The sequence below is a fragment of the Mya arenaria genome, chromosome 7 (genome assembly GCF_026914265.1).
Source record: "Mya arenaria isolate MELC-2E11 chromosome 7, ASM2691426v1".
NCBI classification, from domain to species: domain Eukaryota; kingdom Metazoa; phylum Mollusca; class Bivalvia; order Myida; family Myidae; genus Mya; species Mya arenaria.
Window position 1 is genome coordinate 19,272,794 of NC_069128.1, and position 25,442 is coordinate 19,298,235.

At 34.3% G+C, this 25,442-nt stretch overlaps 1 protein-coding gene across 5 annotated transcripts in view; it reads right to left on the reverse strand.

Moving 5' to 3' along the window:
* The window catches only part of LOC128240810 (epidermal growth factor receptor-like), a 159,531-nt gene extending 134,728 nt beyond the window's left edge, over window positions 1–24,803 (reverse strand). Inside the window, exons 1-3 of one of the 5 annotated variants that reach the window (XM_052957705.1) lie at window positions 24,784–24,803; window positions 16,465–16,784; window positions 12,920–13,340 (exon numbers count right to left, since the gene is read on the reverse strand). The gene's annotated coding sequence lies outside the window, so the exon portion shown is untranslated. Of the gene's footprint in view, window positions 1–12,919; window positions 13,341–16,464; window positions 16,785–21,275; window positions 21,458–24,602; window positions 24,736–24,783 lie in introns of those variants that run through there. The other 4 variants (XM_052957704.1, XM_052957707.1, XM_052957703.1 and 1 more) reach the window with 4 other exon arrangements.
* Window positions 24,804–25,442: the final 639 nt, after the last annotated feature.

The window sequence follows — 25,442 nt, forward strand, 5'->3', positions numbered from 1 at the left end:
ACAAATTCGGGTTCTAACTTGAGCCATGATATCCGCATTAGCATTATAATTGTCTTCATTCAAATTCATTGTCACACCAAGATACCATAACAAAACAATAAAAAAAACCACAAATATAACCTCCTCGTGCTTTCAGGGTGACATCCGTATAATAAATTACAGCCTTATGGAAACACCATTGCATAAATGCGTAAAAATTAAGATCGCTGGGTTAGTTCAAATTAGTTGTTTACAATATTAGTGTTGTGTAACCTCCTTGTGGTACAGTTGTGAAGCGCTGTAAAAAGAACAGTAACTGATAAAATGAACAACAGAGAAATTGACTCTGAGTGTCATGGCAGGATTTAAGCCCAGTGATTTTTTTCCGCTTTTAAGGGCAAGCTGGTGGCTGGGCCCTTTGATAGGGGAAACGTAGCGCCTTTTTGGCAAAATGGGTAATAATACTAAGGCCAGAGTTTTTTTATATTTCGTTTTACGGGAGCGCCGTACCTAAATATTGCAAAACCCAAAAAAGAAAAAGATTCAAATTCCTAACTTTATTTTTATTTTTTCCGCCGCCCGTTTCTTCGATCTCCGATAGAAAATAAAATGTAGTGTTATTTAACCTAAGTTAACGCTATAACAAATAATTATCGCGCACCGTTTCCAAGATGGCGGATGCCGGCGATTATTGCTTATAAAGTTAACTGAAAATATGTCATTGTTTTGTGATATCACATGCATATTATATGCCATGATGAAAATAAAACTTAAAACTTGCTTTATATCATCATCTAAGGAATATGGCTGCCGTTTACGTAATTTTAAAGTGGATTTAGTTTGAAGACTGATAATGTTGTTAATAAAATTGTGGCTTTTTTCTGAAATCGGAACGGAATTGTATTTTCTTTATATCGAAGCATAAAATTCCTTAAATATTTCTGTATGTAGACCTGTTAAAACGGGGACTCACTGAAAATTGGAATTTGCTGTACTGAGTTTCTGACTACAGAAAAAGACGAGAATGTGACATTGGATTTGGCTTGTTTGTCTAAAAGACAATAAAGTTATACCAACATATTGCATACCATTTTAAAGGGCATTGACTCCTCTTTTCATGTCACCTATTTTAAAATGGATTGTTTGTATGTTGATTAAGAAACTTAAAATAACTGGACTCGACCGTGAAATCTGGTAAGTTTGAGTTACATATGATACCTTGTTTGTTTCTTGTATATCAGACATTAAATTTCCTCAGATGTGTTGTTTATCTCATTATATATACCCAAAATGATAATAATCAACATTTTAGACACAAACAATGAGCCAGATGTCTTTGGTTTTGCCAGTTTAAGTTTCAGTGACTATTAAAAACACTACAAAAGTGTAGAAGCACATATTAAAATCATGCAAAAATATATACAGAATTGATTTAATTATCATCATGTGAAAATGACAGCTTGTTTTGCCTTTATAGTACAGACTTTTGTTGCATCATTTAATCGATTACCAGTTATTTGCAAATATTTAGGTCCTCAGTGAGAATTGTTTATTTTTATATGTTAAATCTGCGTTAGGAAGTCTGGATTTTTTCACTAAACATTTTTTTTTAATATATATCCAATATGGCTGCCGCTGTTTCTGCTACAGCGGGGTTGGCCATTTCTCGGCCACCGGCTAAATGTCAGGTCGAAAGTTGGCTGTTTTTGACCCGTCCAATTTTCAGCCAGTCTATGGCCAAATCCATGGAAATTGCTGGGAAATGGCATTTTTGTTTAGGTTTTCATTGAGACAAGCCGCATTTTTAGTTTTCTATAATTATTTTAATAACTTTGGATTTTTGGCGAAATGTTTGATAATATTACAAAGATTTAAAATGAATAACATTTATGCTGCGGCTGTCATTTTATTTTCTACGAACTTGGAACATTTTGGCATTTATTCTTGTTAAGAAATACATAATTTAGATAGTATTTAACTTAAGAAATTTTGGACTTTCTGAAAGTATGGACACTACAAATATATTTGAAAAAGTTGTAATTTTTAAAATGATGCCCTCTAACAGCTGTGGCGCAACACTATTATACAACAGGCATATACTGGAGTACAAAACAAGAGTGCACAACTTCAAAACATGCATTGTATAAAAAAATTCAAAAAAAAAGAAAAAAATATGGAAAATCCATCTTATTTTTATTTTTTTTTCTCGACGCTCATTTTTCGACATCTTTTTCTTATTTTTATTCCCTCCTCCTGGTGCTTATTTTTGTAAAAATTCCCGTAAAACGAGAAACAAAAAAACTCTGGCCTAACATGATTCATATATGATGTTCCAAGTTGTTTTCAAACCTTTTATTTTACAAACCTATATATAGCACTTATTGCTAAATGTCAATGCTATTCAAAAAATTATAAATTGGGCAGTGGATAAATAAGTACTTATTGAGGAGGGAATTGGGGTTGATAAAGCGTGCAAGTGCAGTCTTCCCGAAATTGTAAAAATTCTGCCTGTCCGCCGGACTTTGGAAGTTTTTGCCTGTCCGAAAACGCTGCCATTAAGGTGCTTTCTGTTTTTTCGGTCGTCTGGTAATTCCACCAACCGCCGCCATTTTGACTGCAGACCAAGTAAATTGAGTGCCGACGATTTTGATTGTACTTTGTTGCAAACCAAGAACCAATCAAAACTGTTGTAATAAAATGCCTTTAATGATGAATCGTATTTACTCGTTTATCCCCGGGAATCAACATCATGATAGCATATCGGAAATCCGAAATGGCCGACTTTTGGCGATGTAATGTGACATCTATATCAAAAGGCAAATAATCAGCGAAAGTTTTTATAGACATTTCGCTTTCAAATACCTTTCCACTATTATAGTCGTCTCAAAATATGTCGGTCAACCGGAACGTCATTTTCAGAAGATCTGCCGGACCCGTAAAAAATTTGCCGGACATGTCCGGCGGACCGGCACATTTCGGGAAGACTGAAGTGAACAATTTCAACTTAGTGGAAAATGCTTTTATAATAAGATGAATTGAAAGAAAACTAACAATGTTTTAACACTAAAAATATGAAAAAGACAAGAAAAATGTCAAAACAATAAATGCATGAGAATAAACTTGATGAAAAATAGTAAGTGTTTAAAGATATATTGCTGTAAGAAATTCGGGAATATTCACATCAGTTGAAAATGTTCAGAAGCTTTATGAGTACAGCCCCTTAAATCAGTTTTGCAATAACAAGACACTGACGCTGCCTCTAACAGACGACACAAAACGTTTTTCTTTTATCATTTGATAAAACCAATTGACGTGCCACTGATGTAGTGACTGAAATTAGACTTTTAGATGAATGAATCAAAATTTTTACTTTAGTTTTTGGCATCAAAGAATTTTAACAAGCTAAGAAAATATAAATGAACAAGCCGGAAAAGCATTTTACAAGTGTAGGACGTGTTACAAGGCTTGGGAGGAGCACTAGAACAAGTATTGCGTCTCAGCAGTCGAAACACCTCGGCCATCGCCATTATACGACAAGCCTTGCATGTATGCTGTTGCAATTGGTAAACTAAAAGTAGTTGGTAAAATTAAAATGCCCACCTTATAAAAGCAACCGACCCTAGTATTTTCTTTTGAAACAAAAAAATAACTCCTGCCATAAGCACAATTTGTTTTAGACGCCTACAAAGTTGATGGCTGCCTGTAACATTATATTTAGTGTCAGACAAGCGACTAATTTGCCTGAAAGAATAACAAAGCAACATACAAGAGTCAGAGGTGTACTGTAACTGAATTAACTGACTTGCAGCGTAGTTAAAAGGAAAATGGCCGAGGCGCTCTTAATGGTATCACATGATTTTTTATTCCAAGTTATTCTTTTGGCGAAAATGAGTTAAGACTTTTGACATTAAATATATGACTGTAATTCTTGATTATTTTTCCCAAACAAGCCTTCTTAATTTGGGTTGTGGCACACATGAACTTGGCATTCAAATCATTAAAGTACACTTTCAATAGAGTCTTTTTTACAAATTAGAATCCATAGAAGTATTGAAATGATTCCATAGAAAACAGCATACCCTGATGAGTCTATTTCTCATGAAATCCATTTCCGCAGCATTTCCGCTGGTGCAGCAAAAGGATTAATTCAAAAGGCGCATTATCGAAAATGCAACTGAGTCCAGCTTTATGTGTGCAGACTTCTGATAAATAGAAATCTATAATTAAAGATTTTTTTCTGATGATGCAATTTGAATGGTACCTGTTTTGACTGTTTTTCCTTCAGGCTTATAGAAACACTTGTCAAGCTTGTGTGTCTGACTTCTGCCATTAAGCCCTTCCTTTTAAAGGGACTAGACACCAGATGGTCAACAATTGGATTAAATTGCTTAAAATGTATGACTTATGTTCAGTGAATTTTTTTGGTGCAATTTACTGCCATCGAAAGGCTGTTTACCCTTGCGAAAAAATGTCCTTTTTTTCCCAAAATTTTATATTTTTTTACAAATTTAATACGTTTATGAATAAAAAACTTTTTGAAAGCAATGATTTTCTTGAAATATGAACAAAATCTTGACAAGACTTAGTCTTTCACAGCATAATGCAGCGTTCGACACTAACGGGAGTCCGGTAGTCCGAGACTCCTAAAATTCGGCTCGGACTACCGGATTTTCCGTCTAGGCAGTCCGTCGGACTCCTTCATTTCAAAATCCAATTGTACACAAATCGTATCCGAAGGTTAAAAGTATCCGAAAGCTATATGTAATTATTTTGCGACTCGTCAAATCGTTATCATTTAGACGCTTTTAAAAGTAGTAATTGACGTCATTGACTGGTATTCATGTATCTTTTAATGTCTGTAATATGGTAACTAAATCGATAAAACCCGTCAAACGGTGTTTAAAAAATATTCCTCGTTGATTTTAGATGTAAACAATGTTTATGTCAATGGTAAAATGGATTTCGCCACCGGCTGCGAAAAATAAAAGAACTGAAAAAAACAAAAAACATAAAGAGTTTGTAATTTATAGAGAAAGGAAATTCAGCAAGCATGGTTAAAACAATAGTCTTGGCTGATGTTTGAACTGACATCTGTATATGAGTACCTGACTGTAGGGAGCTTTTGTCACTGTGCGCTGTAACGTGCGATTGAAAGCCATCAACAAACTTTTAAGGGCCATGATAATATTATAAGCTAAGAAAATGCATAAAAGGGAAAAATAATTAAGTTAATCACCAGCTGGCTGCTTGTTAATTCAGCTGAACAAAGCTATCTTTGACAGGTAGTGCATTCTGTTTATGGATGCTGAACATTATTCAAAAATAAGGACAGTCCTACACAGACTATGTCACCATGTACCAAGCTTATATTGCAAAGTCTGTTAGCATTGGCACAACATATAAGGCATGTCAGTGTCTCATTGCATTGATTGCAGATGAATGTTCCAATTAAACAAAATTCAGTATTTGATAATGCCCCGTTCAATTCCCTTATATCTGATGGCTCCACAGCCGCTTCACAAGAGGCCAAGCTTCTATATGCTAGATCATCAGTTCATGGCAATTTCTACAAGTCATATTACAATCTATTAGATAAATAGTTTCAGTCATGTTCATGTTATTTGAATAAAACAATTAAAATATAACTTAAATGTGCTCTCAGAATACAAATCTCTAGTTTGCACTTCAGAAATGAAATACCAAAGACTCTGAAATCATTGAATAAATAGTCATCAGTGCTCCAGCCAGGGGGAAGTCAGAAATGACAATTTTGATGTGAATTAAATTAGCCTTTATGGGACGCTTGCAAGGGCCAGTACTCAACTTTTTATGTAATGTGATGTTACTTCTTTCAATACTTACAGTTTGTTACCACAGCTGTTAACTAAAAGTATGTACATTTATAACTCATATCTGACTTTGACTGGCAAACAAAAGGACACAGCAGGGTGTAGTAAAATGGCAGCGGGGTACTTGAAAAGGGCAGCGGGTGTCCCAACCTGTTATCTAGGGCTAGCTGGAGCATTGAGTCAATAAATTTGAATAAATGTTCTAATTATCCTGGACTCCTTAATTTTATGCCGGACTCCCTGATTTTGAAATTAAGGAGTCCGGTGGACTCCTTTTCTAAAAGTCTTAGTGTCAAACACTGATAATGTATGCATAAAAAGTTAAACAAGAGCCTTAACCAGAATTTCTAAGTCAAATAATAAAGGCCTATTATTTGCATTAAATGCAAACTAGAGTTATCTAACTTGGTTAATTGAGTTGGTTGGATGGTTGAGTGTCATTGTATCAAGTCTCAATGCAATACCTCAAGTAGTTGCTGAGATATTAACCTATGTGTGCTTGCACACAAAACCTTAACCAGAATTTCTATGTCAAATAATAAAGGCCTATTATTGGCATTAAATGCAAAGTAGAGTTATCAAACTTGGTTAATTAAGTAGGTTGGATGGTTGAGTACCATTGTATAAAGTCTCAATGCAATACCTCATGTAGTTGCTGAGATATTAACCTATGTGTGCTTGCACGCAAAACCTTAACCAAGGGGTGACGCAGACGCCGACGTTTGGGTGAGTAGTATAGCTCTCCTTATTCTTCGAATAGTCGAGCTAAAAATGAATATGTGCCATTATATTAACTATTTTGGCCTGTTTTTGTATTTTCCACAAAATCGTTTTTTACCCAATTTGCAAGGCACAGGCGGTAAAAAAAATTCCAAAAAAAATCACTGTGTGTTTCGCATGATAATTGACCTAATTTAAATATCCCACAACAGTGTTCGTACTAGTATATATTTATTTATAGTATATAGTTTATTTCCAATCCTTTTCCCTTATACATAAGATTTTAAAGGGACTAGACACCAGATGGTCCAAAAATCTGCAAATACATTTTTCTCCAAAACAAGCATAGAATTGTCAATGCCAGCTAGAAGAAGGCCAATAAACGATCATTTTACTAAGTAATTAAAAGAAATTAAACACGACAATCATGTCTATGAGTATATAGATAAATATACTGTTTCTTTAAACAAATTACTGGGATTTAGGTAGTAGACAACCCCAGTAAATTTCGAATTGGAAAAATGCGCTAAAACTGCAAAAGATGCGTGTGTTGTAAGCGATAAATGTGATACATCAGTATGTAAGATTTAATGCATTGTACACAACAAAGTCCATTTTATGTAGGTTTAACAATTTTTCTTTTTTTCTTGCAAATGTATCATCTGGTGTCTTAAGTCTTTTAAATGACTTTTCAATAGGAAATATACTTTGTTTCATGTTTTCGACCTTTCGTGAAAATTCTAGTTCAAAATTAATAAAAACAAGCATTTTCAGTGAAAAGATATCCCCCGCCAATGATGGCTTGTTTGTGCTTGATGGCTTGTTTGTGCTTGAAGGTTAAAAAAAATCTCAGAAAGAATAAGATAAGCACATTGGTTTTACTGAGAAACGGCTGCAAACAATGATTTTTTAATAAATCAAGGGCAATAACTCTAAGGAAAATTGACCAATCCAAAAGAAAAATAGACAGGCATCATCACAGTATGTTGGTTCTTATTTATTCCAAGTGTCATGAAATTCTACCAGCTAGTTGCATAGAAAAGACTGCAAACATGGATCTTTTAATAAATCAAGGGCAAATAACTCATATAGAAATAACACAATCCAAAATATAAATAAACAGGCATCATCGCAGTATGTTGGTTCATATTTATTTCAAGTTTCAAGAATTTCTACCAACTAGTTACTGAGAAATGGCTGTAAATGAGTTCATCAAGGGCAATAACTCCAAGTACAATTGACCAATCCAAAAAAAAATTAACAGCCATCATCCAAGTATAGTAATTCATATTTATTTTAAGTTTCATGAAATGACTGTGACTGAGAAATGGCTGTGAATGTGCATTTTTCAAAAAATCAAGGGCAATAACTCCAAGGACAATTGACCAATCAAATTTTTTTTTGGAAGGGCATCATTCCAGTATAGTGGTTCATATTTATTTTAAGTTTCATGAAATTATACCGGCTAGTTACTGAGAAAACGCAGGTGACGGACGGAAGGAAGGACAGATGGACGGACAGACGGAAGGACGGACGGACAACGCCATTTCAATATCCCCCTCCCTATTTCATAGGCGGGGGATAATGAGTTCTGTTATTATGTTTTGTTTTGGTGTTTATTTTTCTCTTGGTTTTGGAAATAGCCTTATAAATATTTCAGGGGAAAAGTATTGCTTTAAGTCAGTGCCAGGCAGGTTGTTTTATTTAGCAGTTTAAATAACCGATATTTGGCTTTGTTCCCAATGATCAATCGAATATGTCTACTACATTCAGGAAGATCTAGCATAAATTATAAGCAATTATGCAGTACCCCATATTTGTTGACATCAAGTGCAGGGAGCGATGAACTGCAAGGTTTGGATCTTGCACGCAACACATCCCAAGGTAAGGACCTGCCAGTTGCATCAAACATGTGGCCTTTGTGTGCCAAACATCTGTACCATGTGCATCAAACATGTGGCCTTTGTGTGCCAAACATCTGTACCATGTGCATCAAACATGTGGCCTTTGTGTGCCAAACATCTGTACCATGTGCATCAAACATGTGGCCTTTGTGGGTCAAACATCTGTACCATGTGCATCAAACATGTGGCCTTTGTGGGTCAAACATCTGTACCATGTGCATCAAACATGTGGCCTTTGTGTGCCAAACATCTGTACCATGTGCATCAAACATGTGGCCTTTGTGTGCCAAACATCTGTACCATGTGCATCAAACATGTGGCCTTTGTGGGCCAAACATCTGTACCATGTGCATCAAACATGTGGCCTTTGTGTGCCAAACATCATTCTGTACCATGCTTTTTCAAAATAGCACAGCCGGGACATGACCACCTATACTCTTATATATATATATATATATATATATTTAGATGCAGTATTTCATAAGGGATAACCTCTAAGTGTGACCTTGACCTTTGCGATTAGAAAGTGGTTTGTGCACGAGTCATTTATTAGTTCAACATTTGCACCGAATAGTTTTTAAAATGCCCCTATGCATGACAAATTTACGGGCTGGACGCAACCACCTATGTGCATACCTGCAGCTGTCCATTATGATAACACTTTGTGTGACCTTGACCTCGGAGGACATGGGTCTTTTATGTGGCACCTAATTTTGATGTGCCAAATAAATGCTAAGGTTATTTCAAAATAAAGCACAACTGCCAGTTCTCTACATGTATGTGTATATATATATGCAGGATTTCATAGTTATTAACCTCTTAGTGACCTTAGAATTCAGGGTAGGGATTGGACATGCCACCTTAATTTGTATGTCTGACATTTCTAAATTGCACCAACCATGACTCCACGACCTTGACCTTTGACCCACTGACCTCAAAATCCATAGGGCTCATAATTATGTTGGTCATGACCTACCTGCTTACCAAATCACTGAGCCTAAGCATTCCCAAGTTATTGAACAGAAACTGTGACGGACACCCAAACAGACAGGTCCCATTACTATAAGCCACCCTCTGAAGGAACAAAAAAAAAATTGAGAGGAAAAGACTGCCAGTTTTATATAGAGTAAAATACCTTCGGAATTGTTTTTCAACAACACAGTATGAGGAAAATAATTAATTGCAGCATTACACTTCAATCATATTGCAAGTTCTACAGCTACTAAGTACCAGCTTTGTAGCAATACAAGTACTAAGATGATCACTCAAAGCATTATAGCAGATTTTTTCGAAGAATTAAGAATATATTGCATGCTGTGTATTTAGTGCGATATTCCTGGAATTTGAAAAAACTACAATTTCTCAAATGAAAGATTAGCAAAAACGTTTTCTAAAACGTCTTGAATTACAGCATTCCCTTCTGCAACAAGTTTTTGTTAGAATATTTATATGATGCAGCAAGTTTTTGTTTATTGCAAAGTATTTGATAGATTTCTCTGCCATTACTTTCAGGGTGTATTAACAATGATGCCTTCTACCAACAGTCTGGATAAGAGAGATCTGTTATTTTTGATAAAGCCTAGTTTTAAAACAAAACGTTATTAAGCAATGCTTATTTTAAACTTGGGCCAAGAAAAAATTATATTTGTATAAATGTAGTTAGTTAGGGTTGTTCAAAAAATGGTTGGGTTGGTAGGATTTATTAGGCTTGTTGCTCGAACCTTATTATCATTTTTGGGGAATGACGTGACAGTAATCTTCAATAAAAACCTTTTAAACTACATATTAAACCACACATATTTTTAATAAAAAATACCAGAAATGTTTTTTTCCCAATATTGTTTTTAAACAAAATGACTATAAAAACATTACAGTTAGTGCCTAGCTAGCTATTTTGTAGGTAGGAGGCTAGCTATTTTGTAGGTAGGATGCTAGCTATTTTGTAGGTAGGGTGCTAGCTATTTTGTAGGTAGGGTGCTAGCTATTTTGTAGGTAGGGTGCTAGCTATTTTGTAGGTAGGATGCTAGCTATTTTGTAGGTAGGGTGCTAGCTATTTTGTAGGTAGGGTGCTAGCTATTTTGTAGGTAGGGTGCTAGCTATTTTGTAGGTAGGGTGCTAGCTATTTTGTAGGTAGGGTGCTAGCTATTTTGTAGGTAGGATGCTAGCTATTTTGTAGGTAGGATGCTAGCTATTTTGTAGGTAGGGTGCTAGCTATTTTGTAGGTAGGATGCTAGCTATTTTGTAGGTAGGGTGCTAGCTATTTTGTAGGTAGGGTGCTAGCTATTTTGTAGGTAGGGTGCTAGCTATTTTGTAGGTAGGGTGCTAGCTATTTTGTAGGTAGGGTGCTAGCTATTTTGTAGGTAGGATGCTAGCTATTTTGTAGGTAGGATGCTAGCTATTTTGTAGGTAGGGTGCTAGCTATTTTGTAGGTAGGATGCTAGCTATTTTGTAGGTAGGGTGCTAGCTATTTTGTAGGTAGGGTGCTAGCTATTTTGTAGGTAGGATGCTAGCTATTTTGTAGGTAGGAGGCTAGCTATTTTGTAGGTAGGAGGCTAGCTATTTTGAGGGTAGGATGCTAGCTATTTTGTAGGTAGGAGGCTAGCTATTTTGTAGGTAGGAGGCTAGCTATTTTGAGGGTAGGATGCTAGCTATTTTGTAGGTAGGATGCTAGCTATTTTGTAGGTAGGATGCTAGCTATTTTGTAGGTAGGATGCTAGCTATTTTGTAGGTAGGGTGCTAGCTATTTTGTAGGTAGGGTGCTAGCTATTTTGTAGGTAGGATGCTAGCTATTTTGTAGGTAGGGTCAGGTAACTCAATTTACACCGGAACCAGAAGTGTTTTGTTTTAGGCCTTGTGATGAAAGAACGCAGGTGGCATTGATCCTGGATCCATACTGTGATACAACAGGGGTGTGCTTTATGGAGATTCTTAATAGGAGAGGACTTTTTTATTTCGATCTGTTGGCAGCGATATGGCATAAAGCAGGCTTTTAGAAGTTGCACTTAGGCTATAAGGAGATTGTTACTTGTTACAATGCAAACATGAGATGCACACGAAACCTTGCTTCGTTCCTATGATCAAGTGTTTTATAGGCTTAGACCATTTTACCATATTGATCCTTGACAGCTCTATCACACAAAAAAGGCTTTTACCAAACTACACCAAAACACTGTTACTGCAGGTTCGTTATGAGGAAGACAATTGATGAGTTGCACTTCTGAAGGCTGCATCCTATAATCAGCTATTTCATGGTGCACTCTACCATATTGTTATTTGACAGCTATATCACATACAAAGGCTTTTATGCAATTTAGTTCTACAAAATGTTTGACATTGAAAACACTGTTACTGGTAACAAGGAAGACAAGGGATCAAGCAGCACTTCTAACTGCTGTAATCACTATAATCAAGTGTTCAATAGTCTTAGACCACTATACCATATTCATCCTTGACAGCTAAATCACACAAAAAAAAGGCTGTTAGGAGACTACACATTGTTTGACATTGCAAACACTGTTACTGGTCATAAAGAAGACAAGTGACAGAGTTGTACTTCTAAATACTGCATCCTATAATCAAGTGTTTTATAGTCTTAGACCACTCTGCCACATTGATCCTTGACAGCTATATCACACAAAAAAGGCTGTTAGGAGACTACACATTGTTTGCCATTGCAAATACTGTTACTGGTCATAAAGAAGACATGCAGTGATGAAGTTGCACTTCTGAAGGCTGCATCCTATAATCAGCTATTTCATAGTTCTAAATACTGCATCCTATAATCAAGTGTTTTATAGTCTTAGACCACTCTGCCACATTGATCCTTGACAGCTATATCACACAAAAAAGGCTGTTAGGAGACTACACATTGTTTGCCATTGCAAATACTGTTACTGGTCATAAAGAAGACATGCAGTGATGAAGTTGCACTTCTGAAGGCTGCATCCTATAATCAGCTATTTCATAGTCCACTTTACCATATTGTTATTTGACAGCTATATCACATACAAAAGGCTTTTATGCAAAGTTCTACAAAATATTTGACATTGCAAATACTGTTACTGGTAACGAAGAATACAAGTGATCAAGTTGTACTTGTAAATGCTGCATCCTATAATCAAGTGTTTTATAGTCTAAGACCAATCTGTCACATTGTTATTTGAACCATATTGCTATGTTACATGCAAGAAATAACTAACCATTTTTTTATTATATAATATTCAGATGCAGTTTTACTTTTATATAATATTCAATTACAGTTTTAATCATACAGTCATCGAAAATAGCATTTTAATTTGGATAAACAAGCCCAAATTCATATACTAGTGCTTGGCATTACATATTTGAACAAGCCCTGCTGTTTAAAACCTAGATTTTGAGCAAGCCCGAAAAGCATTTTACCAGTGCAGGGCTTGTGGTAATTTCGACCACTTCTTATAAATAATATTCAAATACAGTTTTACTTACTGTGTGAACTGCTTAATCCAAAAAGTTGTGTATGGTAAATCCACCAGAATCACTTTGAATAACTTTCTCTTCAGCTAGTTAGTTTCTTCATTCATCAAAAGTTAAAAACTTTTTTTCACCTCTTTCTAATACTTCGGTGAATGTTTTGACTTTTTACTAATATTTTTTTTGTTGACATTTAAAAAACACACCCTCTGGTTTACACTTTATTTACCAAATATTTCAACTCTGCTGCAAAATCTGTCATAATATCAGCTCCCATTGTTTTTCAACACCTTACAAACTTTAATATTTTGAATTTATTCCAAAAATGTACGTTTTGTTTGGTTTAATTGGCATTTACAACTTTGTTCGGATTCTGGTACCTTTTTAATCATCCAATGACCTTTATAATTCTGGATCGAGATATCGATCTGGAATCCTGAAAATTTAGATAATTGAAAAAATAAACAAGATTTCATTAACATGTAAACAGTAATGAATTACTAACAATTATTACATGTAAACATCAACCAACCAGGTCAGTTATTAGGTAATAAGAATATTAAGATTTCTAAAAAATATTCTGAATTAATGGTGAAAAACTTTTGTTTTGGGTTATCCGACCAAACTTATTTCTTTGTCCCTAGTTGAATAAGGGATGTAACTCAAATATATAAACTAACGAAAAAAACATTAAACCCTGAGTTATGGACCTTTCATGTACATAAGCGAATTGTCTCTTGCAAAATGTGTACCAAGTTTCATTTAGAAAAAACGTTTTTTTTATTTTTAAAATATTTGCACAATGATGCCGCTGACAAAACGTGTCACAAAACCGGACTTATAGTCAGTTGTGGTAACAAAAGAAAAGAAAATTATCTTATTTTTTGTTTATTAATATAGTGTTTTAATATGTTTTTTTTTATATTAAGCTTTATGCAGAATATTACCTTCACTCAATTTTCAAATGATGCCAATAACGTTCTTATATAAAGCCTAATAAAAAAAGCCTACCCACATTACCTGTATTGAAAAGGATGAAACCCTACCCAAATAATATATATTTTTTTTTTATAAATAATATAATTATTTATAAAAAAAATTCAAGGCCATAATTATTAGTATATTAACTTTCATAATATGAAAGTTGATATACTCATAATTATACTCTTTTCATCCATTTAAATGTTGGCTTTTATAACTTGAGCAATAACCTAGTTTTCCAAAGAAAAAATGCTACAAATCTCCATTTTACTCTTTATTTACATTTTGATTTTCAGGCCTTTTCAAATTACTAACAAAGAAACTCTCTTTACATTTTGAGACTTTAAAAAAAATGTAAATGTAAATGTAATATAAAGAATGGTGTTATACAGGATTATTTTTTTTTTACTAAACATTTTTTATTTTTTTACTAAACATTTTTGAAAAAAAACCATACTTATGGACATGGGAAACCAAAAATGTGCTATAAAAATTGCTGGAAAAAAAACTACTTGTTAAATAACCTTAAAATTTTTATATAACCTATTAACACTTAACACAGGCTATTTTGGACAAAATCAACAAGAAAATAAATTAAGCCATTGGTACATATTAACGCGTTTATATATTGGACGTAATTTTTGTCAGGGAAGTTTCATGTATAAGACCAATACATTCATTAACCAAATTCATTTAGGGAAATTGCTGTAAATTGATACATCTCAATATAAGACATCCCCTGGAGGAATGGACCATTAACTCAGAATAAAATATTTCCGACCAAAAAAACTACACGAAATGAAACCCTCAATTTATTAGATTGTTTTACTGGCAAACTGCAACAGAATTTTCATCTATGCAAACAATTCAATCAGGTCATTCATTGTTGATTTTTTTTTTAGTTCATTAGATCCAGTCAGGTCATTTATCCAATAAAAGCTATTTTCACTTTTTTAAAAATGTTCAGAATTAAAGCTGCAGTCTCACAGAGGATCGTTTTGACATCTTTTTTAATGTTTGTCATAGAATGAGCCAATTTTTGTGAAAATGTCTGAGAACCAGGCCCCTGAATTTCTCGAAACTTCTTAAGTCCCTTTTAACAGGATTAAGCTAATCTCACTATTTTTGTAGTTCTATAAATTGTTTTATATTAACTTCTTAAAGAATTTTTAAAAATTATGTATGAATAATCTGTATGATTATCAGAATAAACCATTTTTCATTTATCAAAATCCATTTTCAGTATGTATTTTGACTACTTGAAATAAGCGACTTAAGCCTGTTAAGCTTAAGAAGTTTCGAGAAATTGGGGCCAGTACTATAAGACTGCTGAAAAACTCTAGCCACAAAACTTCAATTTTCGAATGTAAATTTTTATCAAAACTGCAATCTGATATTTTGTCACCAGTCTTATACCACTGGTTTCCAGATATTTACGCAAAGATTGGTTCATTCCAAGACAAATATTAAAAAAAAAATCAAAACAGTCAATCTGTGGGAGTGCAGATAATATATAATTATATATATTGTATTGTGTATCAATAATTGTAGTTTGCAATGTGAATAGTTTTTTTTTTAATCCTTTAAGAATATAAATAACTTCTAGGCGGATTTTAGTAAAGTAAATACATCATTACAGTATTTTTTTTCGACCATTTTGAAAATGCGACCGGGGCCATTCTGATTGGGAAAAAAATGGTCATTTAGACTAAAATTGGTTATTTCAATTTTGCCTGCAAATGAACAAGAATGCTTTAAAAAGATACAAGTGTGAGGTAAGTTTGTTTCTTTAGGAATACAGATTGCTAGCTTTTAGGAATTTTAATTTCACAATTGGTCAATTTTTCTTCCTATTATTATGTTTTTCCATTTGGGAATGAGGCAAAAGAACATTACAATTTTTTTTACCAACTGACTATAAAAACGGTAGGGTTGGTGCTTTTTCAAAGGAAGGGTCAGGTAACCCGAACCAAATGTATTTTTAGGCCCAAGCCTGCAAAGCATTCTTTCCTTGCAGGGCTTGCATGCTGGGGGCTTGTACATTTTTTTTTACCACTTTTGATGAATAACATAAAGCATAACTCAATAGTAATACAATCAAGAGTCTAATGCTACACATGTGCACAAAATGCATAAAAAAAGGGTTTAAAATTAAAACAACTGAAAAACAAGTTATTACAACATTATATTAATCAATCTTGTTCACACGATGTTATGACTGAGAGTATGGTTTAAATGTTTTGTTCGGGGAAAAACAGAGAACCCGAAAGAAACTTACTTGCTTATTTCATGATTTTGAACGTCTTGAACTTTTGTAAAATTATTGCTAAGTTTTCCATTGTTGTTTTTTAAGCAGTTGGGCTAAAAATGATAAATCTGTGCAAGCAAAAACTCATTTTTTTTTTTTTCAAAAAAAAAAAAAAAATGAGACTAAAGAAAATAAGCCTACTCATTCTTTTACACCAATGATTAGCAATCCTTCAAAGCACCAGTAAGCATAACAAATATTCAATATTTCACTGTAATTACTAACAATTCCCACATAATTTCCACTGAAAGAAGCCCAACAATCAACTCACCTGATAATTATTAAATATCACGACACGTCTCGTCACATTAGCCAAACACGTTTTGCAGTCGGCAGTATTGGCCAAACACGTTAAGCAGTCCCACAGTCCATGTATTGGCACCAGGATCGTGGGCAGTATCAACAGTATTGGGTATTGATGGCTGAAGCAACAGTCTATGTTCACAAATTATTGCCTTTTCAATGTTGGCTCCAAACTATGTAATAATAACAACCAACAATTCTCAGGACAATCTTTTTCCAATGGGAGATCAAAGCAACTCTTCCCCACTCACATCAAATGTCCGACTTGCTTAGCTTTAAAGACAGGCTCTGAAAGTATAAAAACATTTTTATTGATATAATAATTATGTAATATAAATACAATAGGAATTTGATGCATGCCTTCTCAGACTATTTCCATGCTATTACTATTAGATAGGGGTACACGTATAGATGTTTGCCTTTCAACCATTCAACAAAGGGGTTGTGGGTTTGATCATGACGACATTTCAATTGTTGTCATGATCACGGCATGCACTATTACCCTGTGATAAAAAATAACCAGGGTGCATGATTGTCAATAACCAATGGGTTAAGCCGTATATTTATAATATATGCCATACGAATAAACATGCCATAGAAAAGTAACTACATGTTTTTTTCTTTAAGCGTTTGTCATATGATAAGATGAAATTACGTCACTGTTCATGTGTGTTCCGTTACAACCTGGGTGGGGGAAGGGTGGGGGACAATATCTCTTTTAAAACACATCGAGAAGAAGCATCCATTTCTTTCACTTCAACAAGCAGCAGGTGACAAGACTGACCTAAAATCACTTCAAAAGCAACAAACATAGTCTGGTATTGCTGTAAATGTCAGGATCCACATACTAAAATTGCATCCAGGTACCTCGCCAAAACGTATCCTTACCCGGGTACCAGTCTATACCCTGCTCATAATCAGGCTTAAAGAAATACGTATAAAGAAATGAACAACTACTATCCAAAGCCAATTTCATTATAAGGACAATGTTTTAAGTCAGTGTTAATTTTTTCTCTGAACCCATAAAATATAAATGCCTCATTACCCAATGTTCAATCAGTCAATGCTAATCAATGTCCTTCTTTTGAACGCTGGACATTTTTTCACAAGAACTTGCTTATTTTTTCAATAATTAATTTACTCCTTGGGGCATTTCATCCTTCGGTTTGAGAGAAAACAAATGCCAGCCCCATTTAATTATTTATTAGGATATACGCGACACTCGTTGAATCCTTCCGAGAACTCCGCCACTTATATGGCAGTTAATTCGCAGCGCAATACAAGGAAGTGAGACTAACTGAGTTTAGTCACGATCTCTTAACAGAAAACGAAATTATCCTTTTAAAATTTACTTCAGACTTCCATGATGATGAAATGGAGTTTTATATTTTTAATTTTAAGTGTCTGTTACTTTGTATACCTTAGCACCTTTTGTCATGAAATAGATCACAATATCCAGTATGCAGTTGTAAAAGTTGAACCAGTCAGAGAGTGCACGTTTAATCCAGACTGGTTTATATAGCAGGGAGTGTTGGGTTCAATCCCGGGACTGGTCACATAAGGCCAAAAAAATAAAAATGGTTCGGTTAGGGTTACATCCTTTTCAAGAACAGGCAGGGTAGGTAGGCTTTTTTTTAGACTTGATATAGGAACATGATTTTCATCATTGGAGAATGGTGTTAAAGTTATCTTCAGTTTAAAGCTTTAAATGTTTAAAACTACATAATAAAACACACACACATAATTTTGTATTTTTTTTTTTTTTTTTTTTTTTTTTTTTTTTAACTAACAACTGACTATAAGAACGGTTGGGTCAGAGCCTACTTCGTACATAGAGTTCAGGTAACCCAAACCAAATGTATTTTCTATTGAGACCTAATGAGTGTTTATCTTACGATTGGGCGGATTTTCCCATTCTTTCTGTTGGCATATCCCTCCCAGTTCCAATTATCAGTTCCAAAATTATCATAATGGTCTCAAATAAAGTTTAAGACTTACATTTCCTTGTACTTTTCACATTCCCAGACAATGCCTACAATAATGATTGCTCTTGATCATTTTAAAGTGAAAACATGTGTCTTAATTCAATCAATCAAATTTATTTTCTGATGTATTCAATTATCTCAAAATGTCATCCTGATAAATTCCACTTATAACTGACACATTCTTCTTAATTTCAATATCATTAGCCTTGTTGAGTTAAGAAATAGTTAAAGTACATATTTAACCTGCGCAGTGCACATCACTTGAAAAACAAGAGTTCATCTAATGGATGCAAAGGCTCTACTGTCTTTCTTGCTTGAAATGGCTTTTTAAGCTGATCAAGGGCAATAACTCTTTAGGCAATCTCAATTTGACTGAATAATCAGGGGCCATAATTTGAACTTAGCAAGTATAAGCAATGTGCAAGATCTTTACTGTCATTGGCAATTTATTATTTCTTCAAATCCCCCACCCCCACCCCACACCCCCAACACACACTAAACCTGACAAATTGGCATACAATTATATGAATAAAGTGCACTTAAATTACATCTTGGGTAAGGATTTATACTGCTTCTGTTATTAATGTCAATTATTACCCTTTCATTTTCACCACTTGATTTTAACTGTATTTAATGTCACTAAAAGCTATTTCGGTTTCACACCTCCGTATAAATTTTCTGTATTTTAAGTCGCTACACTATCATTTCATTTTAACCCCTCGAGTCTACCACTATTTATTGTCACTAAGAACCGTGTCATTTTAACCCCTGGAGTCTACCACTATTTAATGTCACTAAGAACCATGTCATTTTAACCCCTCGAGTCTACCACTAATTAATGTCACTAAGAACCGTGTCATTTTAACCCCTCGAGTCTACCACTAATTAATGTCACTAAGAACCATGTCATTTCAACCCCTCGAGTCTACCACTAATTAATGTCACTAAGAACAGTGTCATTTTAACCCCTCGAGTCTACCACTATTTAATGTCACTAAGAACCGTGTCATTTTAATCCCTGGGTCTAATGCTATTTAATGTCACTAAGAACCGTGTCGTTTTAACCCCTCGAGTCTACCACTATTTAATGTCACTAATAACCGTGTCGTTTTAACCCCTAGAGTCTAAAACTATTTAATGTCACTAAGAACCGTGTCGTTTTAACCCCTCAAGTCTAACAATATTTAATGTCACTAAGAACCATGTCGTTTTAACCCCTCGAGTCTACCACTTATTAATGTCACTAAGAACCGTGTCATTTTAACCCCTTGAGTTTACCACTATTTAATGTCACTAAGAACCGTGTCGTTTTAACCCCTTGAGTCTACCACTATTTAATGTCACTAAGAACCATGTCATTTTAACCCCTCGAGTCTACCACTTTTTATTGTCACTAAGAACCATGTCATTTTAACCTCTCGACTCTTACGCTATTTAATGTCACTAAGAACCGTGTCATTTTAACCCCTCGAGTCTACCACTATTTAATGTCACTAAGAATCATGTCATTTTAACCCCTCGACTCTTACGATTTTTAATGTCACTAAGAACCGTGTCATTTTAACCCCTCGACTCTTACACTATTTAATGTCACTAAGAACCATATCATTTTAACCCCTTGACTCTTATCATATTTAATGTCACTAAAAACCGTGTCATTTTAACCCCTCGAGTCTACCACTATTTAATGTCACTAAGAACCATGTCATTTTAACCCCTCGACTCTTAGGATATTTCATGTCACTAAGAACTGTGTCATTTTCATCCCTCGAGAACTGTTTCGTTTTCACACCTCGTTTTTAACTGAATTTAATGTCACTTACAACTGTTTCATTTTCACCCCCTCAACTTTAACTAAGTGTTTCACAGGAATAGTTTTATTTTCATGTATAGTGTCTGAATATTTTGGTTGTTTACAAGAAGGAAAAAATTATGGACTACACGATGAATTGACAATCCTCAAAACCAAAATACGTTTGCATAAACAAATCTTTACATACAGCTGTTTGCTTTTGAATGGAGTTTTCGTAACATCATGAAATCTCAAGGAGACCACTCCTGTGAATTTATTACAGCTTTAAAGATTTTTGACAAAATATGATACCTCTTTCAGAGATTTTAGTCATTTGGTAAAAATTAATCATATCCTTAACTCAACATGGGGTTTGTACAGAAAGTCAAAAAGGTACACTCAATTATTTTGACAAAAGAGTCTTTGATTCTAACTGTACTTTGAAGAATGGCTTACATCATTATTTGAACCAACTAACCGCAAATACATGTCATAATGTCTGTAAGAATAATTGAAACGCCTTAAAGACTCATAAAACCAAAATTGCCCACTATTAAATGTATTAGATCTGAAATTAACAAATCTTTTAAAGGAATTGAAACCTTGGATGGCTTTATGTATACAAAAGAAATATATGGCCTATTACATGGCCACAAAATAGAACAGAAATCATTAAAAAAACAAACAGGTTTAAACTTAAACTAAATTGACATTTCTTAAATGAAAGATGAGTCAACTTAAAAAGGCAGTTGATATTTCAATATATTCTTTATAATTACCGAAATTATATAGTAAATTGATTTTGGTATTCATTTATAAACATACATGTAATGATATTGCCGGTTATTCAACTATTACATGTATAAATTAAAGTTTTAATCTCATTCAAGGTGTTTATCATAATAAAATATCCTCGTAACCAACAAATTTAAACTTTCAAGTACAATAATCCTCTTAAAATTTCACACAAATTAGATAAATAATTTAAAAACAAAAACTTACTGAATTAAAATGTGATTCAAATATTCCACATACAAATGATAATCACAAAATATTCTTTATATAAATAGGTAATTCGCATGTATAAAGTCCATATGAACTAAATGATCACGCACAATGTAAATAAACCGTGATATATCGGTTTATGAAGCTACCCCGCACTGAGATATTATGCATAGGCTTACACATACCTATAAATGACAAATCCACATGGTTTTATCTCAAATCTAAAGATCAACTTACTTAAAGACGAAGAAGTGTGAGTGTCTTCATATTATTGTAATCAGGAACTTGATAATTTTGTACAAAATTCAGTACACGATTGAGGATTATGCATTCAGAATAAACAGGAAATGGGTATTTAAATTACGAAATATCGGATCAAGGTGTCCTTAATACTGAGCTCAATTTGGGGCACCACACTTTTAAGTTTGTTTGATTTAGGTAAACAAAAAAAATGTTATACTGTTCCTGGGTGACAGACCTTTTTTACTGGTTCCTGGGTGACAGACCTTTTTTATGGTTCCTGGATGACAGACCTTTTTAACTGGTTCCTGGGTGACAGACCTTTTTTTATGGTTCCTGGGTGACAGACCTTTTTTTAATGGTTGATGGGTGACAGACCTTTGTTAATGGTTCCTGGGTGACAGACCTTTTTTTAATGGTTCCTGGGAGACAGACCTTTTTTAATGGTTCCTGGGTGACAGACCTTTTTTAATGGTTCCTGGGTAACAGACCTTTTTCTAATGGTTGATGGGTGACAGACCTTTGTTATGGTTCCTGGGTGACAGACTCTTTTTTCTGGTTCCTGGGAGACAGACCCTTTTTTTATAGTTCCTGGGTGACAGACCTTTTTTACTGGTTCCTGGGTAACAGACCTTTTTTTAATGGTTGATGGGTGACAGACCTTTTTTTCTGGTTCCTGGGCGACAGACCCTTTTTTAGTAGTTCCTGGGTGACATACCTTTTTTATGGTTCCTGGGAGACAGACCTTTTTTATGGTTCCTGGGAGACAGACCTTTTTTATGGTTCCTGGGAGACAGACCTTTTTTATGGTTCCTGGGAGACAGACTTTTTTTTATGGTTCCTGGGAGACAGACCTTTTTTATGGTTCCTGGGAGACAGACCTTTTTTATGGTTCCTGGGTGACAGACCCTTTTTTATGGTTCCTGGTTAACAGTCCCTTTTTATGGTTCCTGGCTGACAGACCCTTTTTTCTGGTTCCTGGGTGACAGACCCTTTTTTCTGGTTCCTGACTCTAATGTTTTGACGGTTGAAAACATATACAACATGTTTTCAATATGTGCCGCCACGCTTAACTTTTTTTGAAGACCCGTATTATTTCCGAGGTCAAACCTGTTATGGCCTAGTGTTCGGATTGCCTACCTAGCCTGTTTTTTCTTTCAGCATGCAACAGAAGCCACAACATTATTTTCGTTTGGCCTAAATATCCTACTTTAACTATTATATTGACATTAGTTACAAAATCTGAGGTACCAACTAATTTAAATTGTTCAATTAATATTCAATCATACTGAGAGACCAAGCCACAATGTCTGTTTGTTATTCAGTCAATAAAGCGACATGACTCAACTATAATTAAAAATAGAGTTATGGGTCTTGATACCCATGTGCGTATTGCCACTGGTAACAGTACTAAGTTTCATGTGAACATCTAGCTAGCTTACATGAACAATACCTCGACCAGACAAGCTAGCTGACATGAACAATACCTCGACCAGACAAGCTAGCTTACATGAACAATACCTCGACCAGACGAGCTAGCTAAGTTGAACAATACCTCGACCAGACGAGCTAGCTAACATGAACAATAACTCCACCAGACGAGCTAGCTTACAGGAACAATACCTCCACCAGACGAGCTAGCTTACATGAACAATACCTCCACCAGACGAGCTAGCTTACATAAACAATAACTAGACCAGACGAGCTAGCAAACATGAACAATACCTCGCCCAGACGAGCTAGCTTACATGAACAATAACTCGACCAGACAAGCTAGCTGACATGAACAATACCTTGCCCACAATAGCTTGCTTACATGAACAATACCTCGACCAGACAAGCTAGCTAACATGAACAATACCTTGCCAAGAATAGCTAGCTTACATGAACAATACCTAGACCAGACGAGCTAACTCACATGAACAATACCTTGACCAGACGAGCTAGCTAACATGAACAATACCTAGACCAGACGAGCTAACTCACATGAACAATACCTTGACCAGACGAGCTAGCTTACATGAACAATACCTTGACCAGACGAGCTAGCTTACATGAACAATACCTTGACCAGACGAGCTAGTTTACATGAACAATACCTCGCTCAGAATAGCTAGCTTACATGAACAATACCTAGACCAGACGAGCTAACTCACATGAACAATACCTTGACCAGACGAGCTAGCTTACATGAACAATACCTAGACCAGACGAGCTAACTCACATGAGCAATACCTTGACCAGACGAGCTAGCTTACATGAACAATACCTTGACCAGACGAGACGAGCTAGCTTACATGAACAATACCTTGACCAGACGAGCTAGCTTACATGAACAATACCTTCACCTATTTCTTCAAAAAAACACACAATCTAACAAAAATGAATTTGATAATAATCAAATTGTTCACCAGAATTCAAAAACCCTTGAAGCTTATAAATATAAAGTTACAACAATTAGTTGTGAATATTATTTGTATATAGTAAACAAACAAGAATAGTGATCAAATTTCATAACCGAGGACAATGTTTGGGTCTATTATTATTTTATTGATAAATAATAATAACAAACAATAAACAATGACTTGACAGTTTTGTTGTCCTGAATTATAACATTTATTTTGCTCGCGCAATTTTCTTGAAATTCTACCTTTTATTCCCAAATGACATATAGATTTATAGATTAATACTGGTTGACTTTCAATAAATCTCCTAAGAAATATTTTAAAGACATATTACTTTCAATAATTTCCTTATTTATCCAAACTTACTATGCTGCATTAATTCATTTGAGAAATATGAAATTATTAACTTTTTTGGTTAATCTAAAAGTATATAGACAAGTATCTTTAAGCAACAACATTTAATACTTTCATTATCTGTATAATGTTGGGTGCGGTGGAAAAATATCATGATAAATGTCTAATGTTTAAAAGAAACATACTTTGTTTTGTTTTGTAACACGTGTAATGTATGTGTAATGTACGTTAAACGTTAATTGTTTAATTGCTTACAGTCTTGTATTTCTATCATATTAAACACAAATCTGAAATAGTAAAAACATAGCAAATTACAAATACATACCTAACCATCGATAAAATCTAAAGAGGGTCCCTTTATATTTTTAAATATCAAAAAACCCACTCTCACAATCTCACTTTACATTAAAATCGCCAATTTTGTTACAAAATAGGCTATAATTTAACATGCAAAGAACGTAAACTTATTCATGTATGTAATTTTCCGACATGGTGTATATACTTACATCAATACCTTCAGTTTCGTTCAGAGCCCACTCACGCCACGGCTGTTACAACATTCATTGGAGCAAAAAGAACATTTAGGATTACAGGTCTCGGCAAAAGTTATTATGCATGATGTTTGTTTTTTTGCTTCTAGAAAGTGCAAATATTAAAAGTAATAACAGTGTAATAAGAATCTGTTTAACAGTCACGAATACACCAGGTCTTACGCCCTGCAGTTATTCTTACAAGATTTGAGGCAACTGTTTAGCTGCATTTGTTTTATTTAAAGATGCACTCTTACTCCCAGATAAGATTTACCACAATTAATATTAATGTTGTTTTAATATTCCAAAAAGGATGAATAAATGTCGAAAACAATGAAGGATACCGAGTTTAATTTGGAAGAAATGAGCTCAAAACACGGTATTTCTATCTTTTATGAGACTATAGTAGACCAAAATGAAAATTTTAGCATTCACGAAGCATTTAACTTTTTTGCGCTTTCTGTTATTAAATACATGGTTACAATCTTGTTATCAGTAATTAATATTTTCCATAAATGCATTATTTAGTGAGTAGTTAAAGGTTTATCAGTCAAAATTGATGTATGTTATATGTACATATTGATTTTGAATAGAGTGTCACTTTAAAAGTAATAACAGGGTGATTATAGGAATCT